The following is a 6,406-nucleotide window of genomic DNA, read 5'->3' on the forward strand; positions in this document are numbered from 1 at the left end:
TAAGAAACCTATAAAGAAATGTACTATTCTTTCAAAGCTTACTTGCTTATTTGTTCCCCAAGACTGTCTGTAATGCCTTAAATTATAACAGCGATGTTAACAGTGACTCTGGTGTCTGAATTCTTTTTTCTTGGCCCTTCTAAAATATTTTATAAACAATAATAACAAGAAACCAGGTGAGGGAAAAGTCCCAAGAACCAAGCACTAACTCTTCTTGAAACATGTCCAAAGAGATGGCCAACGAGGCACAAGCCACCTTCCTCCCAGCTTTGGGTATTTCTGCTGGCAGAGAAAGTCACAGAAATTACCATTTCCCTGCATTGGCGGTCTCCTGCCTTCTGAATGTCCAGAAACAGCTGCAGCAGTACAGCGGAGGTGGAACAGATCTATGCACCTAGAGGCTTCAGTGGCAGCCTCAGAAGTCATGGCTGCCCCACAAGTTCAGTTCTGTATTTTTTTGCATGTCATTTCTGGAACCTCAGATCTCCAGTCAGAACTTTTCCCTCTAGATCTTCCAACGGTTCTGTGAGCCCCTAATTCTGGACACTGAGTCACCGCTTTCTCAAAATATCCAGAGCAATTTCTGTTTCTACTCCTCTCTTGTAAGAAGACCTCTGGGATGCAAGTTTAAACTCAAGCTGGGCCAACATGTTTCACCTTAAACCCACCTCTCCTTTGCCACTATAAATATTTCTCCTTGGATATATATTTTTTTCCCTGCCCAGTACCGAGTGGTGTATATATCTTCTGATGGTGCTTTCACTAAGAATACGTATAGTTTCAAACTTCAGAAGCTGTTGCTAGGGGACAGGTACAGTCACCGTACATCTCCCCTTTAATCATTTTAATGGGAATGTTCCGGAGGGCATTTTGACTTGAATTTCTCATTTGCCATGGTCTTTCACGCACACGTTTGAGGATTAGGTCAATCTTTTTTTATTATTAAAAAAAATTTTTTTAAGCAGCTGCAAGTGAAGACATACATACCTAGTGAGTATTTTGGCAGATCGCATAATGTTTCAAATGATAGCATCTTCCAAAGTCAGCTCCATGTACTGTAAAAATCAATGGGTTTTGCTTTGCTGGAAAGAACCTGGAAGAGCCAGGACTGTTGGGTACAGATTCAGCACCTTTGCCAGAGCGGCTCAGCTCTGTGGCCGGCTGGCAGTTCTTTCTGGGAACCATGCCTTAGGTATTTCTGAAGCAGTGTCAAAGGGATTTTTACTATAGGGTGCTATATCCAATTAATTCAGAGGACTAAAAATACAGCCTGAGACAGTGGAATTTTTGACTGCAGAAGTCTCTGGCCGGGGTTTCCATTCTGGCACATTAAAATAACATTACTGCATTAGAAGAAAACCCCTGGGCAAAAAAAGCAAAGGAAGGCAGGGAGCTCCCTCTTCTTGGTAGTAAAATGGTGTGAGGTTTTCAATTTTATGTAGTGCTGCTCTTTCAACACTATATATTTTCAAATGCCATGGGTGTTCTGGGCATGTGACCTGTCTGCCTAATGATTTAAGCCGCAGTACTAACTTAATTACCTCAACCTGGCAAGTTTGTTGCAGGAAGAGACCAGCAGTGCTGCTTACTGCGAACCAAGAGGTATTTATCCACTGTGTTTTCCACACTTTCTTTGCTCTTTCCTCTGAGGTTGAAAATGAGAGGCAGTTCTCTGTTTTTACCCCAAAGTCCGACTAATTTTCTGGTTGCTGTTTAATCAGACAATGAAGGCTCAAGCAGGTTACAGCAATGGCCGTTGGTAGTCACCAGTGGTTGAACCTTACATAAAGGCCGCGAGGCTTTACATTTCCTGCAATAAGAGTGTGGCAATCCACAATTCTCATGCTGCCCTTTATGTGGGGAAAATTACAGCTTCCCATCTTCTTGTTCGAGTTACTTAGGACGCATATATCTCTTAACCATACTTAATGCTGCCTGGCTTTTAGGGAGGAAAAGGCTGAAAAGGAGATGACTTTGAATAGTTTGCAACATGAATACAACTTAAGTATCACCCTGCCATTTCTGTATCTTAGAGGTGGGTGGAGGAAAACACAGGTGCATCTCTCTGCCGGAATATATAGGAATATATTTTTGGAAGATTGTATAATGTAGTGCCCATTATACCATTGGTTTCATGAGATAATTATGAAGCACTAAAGCAAATCAGCATACTAGACTAGTTGAATATGCTAACATTCTAATTTTGTATAGAAGGTGATTACTGTTATTATTATTTATAAAGTACAGTAAGTGTACATAATGCTTTATAAACACATAGGCAGACAAGGGCTCTGCCCAGAGGTACCTAAGTTCTAATTGCTTGAATTAGACAATCTAAATGAAAAAGAAAAAAAAACACACCAAAACCCCAAAACTACTCTGTGCTAAAGTGGAAGGAGACCAGGCAGAAAATGGGGTTAAAGAAATAAGTGTTCTGGAAGGACTGAAGGATAAAAGCAAGTGTGCTTTTTAGTCTTAGACTGAAGCTGCTTCGCTCAATTCAGAGAAAATCAAAGCACTGTAACTACATCCACTTAAAAAGACTTCCTGATGCCTCTTAAGAAATTCTAATTGGCTCTTATAAATTCAGTCCTCCCCTACTTGCCCAGACGTAAGCGTCTGGATCCCCAAATCCCAAAGCAGAACTCACAGGGAGTCACATGGAAAGCAGAAAAGAGTACCAGATCGTAGGCTCTTTGGGGCAGGAAACAAGTCTGATAGGTACTTGATCTTCTAAATCTATTCTCTTGGCCAAGACTTTCCCTGACTTGATACCACTGATGGGAAGAATGAAAACTGTAGCAGCACCATTGTTCGCACATAAGCAAATCTACCTATAAAAGCATCCCTTATAAAAACCCTCAAAACCCACCCTTTGAGGAAGCCTTCCCCCAAATCGGAATTGAAAACAACAAACTGACTCTTTACTATTCCTCATTAGGTTTCATAATGTGACAAAAATGTTCTTTGGTCTCAATATAGTCCATTTAGGATGAGTAGTCTGTGACTCATGGAAAAGCAGATCCAGGGAATGTTCGAACTCCTATCGGAAAAGCTACGGAGCAGTAGCATTTCAACATATGGACACATGTGTAAGTTAAATGTTATCATATTTTAAATATAAATAACCCCAGCCAAATCCAGTTTTTTAATTGCAAAATTATTGTTCATCTGCGATGGTACTTTAGGTGTACTATTTATAAATATGTCATGCCAACTGCTTGTTTCGGTTATGACATTTTTAAAATTTGAATGTATCAGTTTAGGACTTTAACTTCTTAAGAGAAATCAGCCACTTAGATTTTGTCTTTGAGGTTAACTCTACCAGGATTAGAAGGTACTATACAAAGCTATACTGTTCAAATACAGAGCTATTAATATATCATGAGGCATAAAATATTAAGAGCAAATCCAAGTCTTGAGAGAAGTTACAGGAAAATTCCAGTGTTTTATACCAAATTTACTATGTCCTAAAAACAAATGTTTACAATTTTTGATGTTTTCTTTATCATGAGCTTAAATGACTCTTTTCGTGTCTTTTTGAAAATGCGTCCACACACAATTGGACCGATTTGTTAAAATTATTTTGACCATAGTCTCTCTTTATAAACACATATAATAAACATATAAAGATATATGTGCCAAATCGTTTTTAGGTAAGCCCGATGTGAACTAATTTTCCTCATTTTTGATTTTTTAAAGTTTGAATCTTACTCCCAATTAGTTAACATACAGTGTTATATTAGTTTCAGGTGTACAATATAGCGATTCAACGCTTCCATCCATCACTCTGTGCTCATCACAACAAGTGCATACCTTAATTAATCTCCTTGACCTATTTCTCCCCACCCCCCTCCTCCCCTCTGGCAACCAGTTTGTTCTCTATAGTTAAGAGTCTGTTTCTTGGTTTCTCTCCCCTCTCTTTCTCTTGTTTTTTTCCCTTTGCTTGTTTGTTTTGTTTCTTAAATTCCACATATGAGTGAAATCATAGGGTTATTTGTCTTTCTCGGACTTATTTTGCTTAGCATTATACGCTCTAGCTCCATCCACGTCATTGCAAATGGCAAGGTTTCGTTCTTTTTTATTTATTTATTTATTTTTCAAAAAATTTTTTTTAACGTTTATTCATTTTTGAGAGATAGAGAGAGACAGAGCATGAGCGGGGAAGGGGCAGAGAGAGGGAGACACAGAATCTGATGGAGGTTCCAGGCTCTGAGCTGTCAGCACAGAGCCTGACGTGGGGCTCGAACTCATGAACTGCGAGAGCATGACCTGAGCCGAAGTCGGACGCTCAACTGACTGAGTCACCCAGGCGCCCCTCATTCTTTTTTTTTTTAATTAATGTGTATTTATTATTGAGAGAGAGAGAGAGACAAAGAGAGACTGGGTACAAGTAGGGGAGGGGCAGAGAGTGAGGGAGATACAGAATTTTAAGCAGGCTCCAGGCTCTGAGCTGTCAGTACAGCTGAGCTCTAGTTGGATGCTTAACTGACTGAGCCACCCAGGTGCCCCCATTCTTTGTTATAGCTAAGTAATATTCCATTCATATATATACATCTTCTTTCTCTCTTCATCTATCGACGGACACTTGGCCTGCTCCCATATCTTGGCTATTGTGAATAATGCTTCCATAAACATAAGGGTACAGGTATCCCTTTGAATTCATTTTCTTTGATTCTTTGGGTAAATACACAGTAGTGCAATTGCTGGATCATAAGGTAGTTCTATTTTTAATTTTTTGAGGAACCTCCATACTGTTTTCCTACGTGAAATCATTTTAATCTTCATTCCTGCCCTTCCCCTCCTTCCTTCCCTTTCCCCTTCCCCCTTCCTTCCCTTCTCCCTTCCCCTTCCCCCTTCCCCCTTTTCCCTTTCTTCTTCTCTTCCTTCTTTTGTTGCAGAAAACGAGGAGTTGAATCAGAGCTTGTTTTGCTCTGGAGAAAGCTTCCGGTAAACCAGAATTATGAGTCTCCATGATTTTGCCAACATGTATTTGCTAAAGGGTTTGGTTTAGAGGCTTGAATAGCTACAGAGTATATGATAAAAAGCCTCTCTTATATTAAAATATTGCCCTCTTCAAAAACAAAAACAAAAACAAAAACAAAAGCAAAAAACTACCCTGGCTCCCAACAGAGCTATTCCTTCTTTGTAAACACGATGTTCGGACTAAATGGTAGCTATGGATTGGTTTGTAAGTATAGATAATTTTCCATCTGGTCCCTGGAAGGTGCCTGACAACTGAACTGCCTGGCCATAGGTGAACTGCAGGGTCACACAAGCATTGTCCTGAAGCCTGTTGGGCCATATTGGCAGTGCCTGCAGCAGTGAGAGCGGTCCTCACAGTGATTAGGGCAAAGTCCAGGGCAAGTTGAGCTAAGAGTGTTTCTTAACTTATCAGAAGTGCATACACCCAACTTAAATGATTTTATGCATTCTGACCAATGGGAAAATATTTGCAATGCACTTTGGGCAGTGTTCTGCGTTCCAAACACCAAATGTTTAAAATATATGTGTGCCAATTAACAAACATGAAAGGATTCTCATAGGATAAGATCAGAAAGTGATGTTTCTCTGGACAACTTAACCTCCCACTCAGTCATTGACAGTTATCCTTTTGAGAAATGATTTTTCCTCTCCTCTCCTTTTCATTTCATATATAAATATAAATATAATATATATACTGTATATATTTTGTTTGCTTCACATAGATGGCATGAGACAGTTTAAAACATGTAGATTTTAACAGGTACTTATTTTAAACTCTTTAAAAAACAATTAATCCGGTCTACATGTATGTATTAAATGCCATTTTCCCAGGCACCATGCTGGGTCCTGTGGAAAGAAAGACAAAATTCCTGCTCCCCAAGGAGATTTTTGAATTTAGAAAGGAGACAGGACTGCAAACCCACCAATGCCATTAGAATGTGAAGGAAAGTTACCCTGGAGCTGTGAACAGAATATAATAGGAAATCAAGGAAGAAGTACTTAGGCCTGCTACATCCAATAGCCATTACTTACTTTGGCTATGTCAGCCAACTGTCATACCTGCTAAGACAGCATTACTAACTGGCTGTTGACACTGAACACTTGGAAGCAAAATTGTGCCCCAACTTGGAGGTTCGTATGTACTAGCATATACCTGCCACTTTACAATCTTGTTTTCAAACCATTCCTTCCTAAATGACTTGCTTATTCCCACACGACTAATCTGAACTTAACAGTTTCAGGAACAGTCATTCCTACTGCGGAATCACTGTTTCTGAAACATGCATAATTAGGATCCAGTTATGTAATTCCTTTGTGATGACAGGGTGTTTTCAAACTTCTCTGTTAAAAAAAGGGCCTTTGCAAGAGGTGCTGGAAGCTGATACCCTATGTCCTTCCCTGAAAATTTCCTGTTCTATCT

General features: G+C 39.6%; 1 pseudogene; it reads left to right on the forward strand.

Annotated features, from left to right (window-relative positions):
* The window catches only part of LOC122473553, a 39,321-nt pseudogene extending 34,367 nt beyond the window's left edge, over positions 1-4,954 (forward strand).
* The last annotated feature ends 1,452 nt before the right edge of the window (positions 4,955-6,406 follow it).

This window comes from Prionailurus bengalensis, chromosome B4, assembly GCF_016509475.1.
Source record: "Prionailurus bengalensis isolate Pbe53 chromosome B4, Fcat_Pben_1.1_paternal_pri, whole genome shotgun sequence".
Lineage (NCBI taxonomy): Eukaryota > Metazoa > Chordata > Mammalia > Carnivora > Felidae > Prionailurus > Prionailurus bengalensis.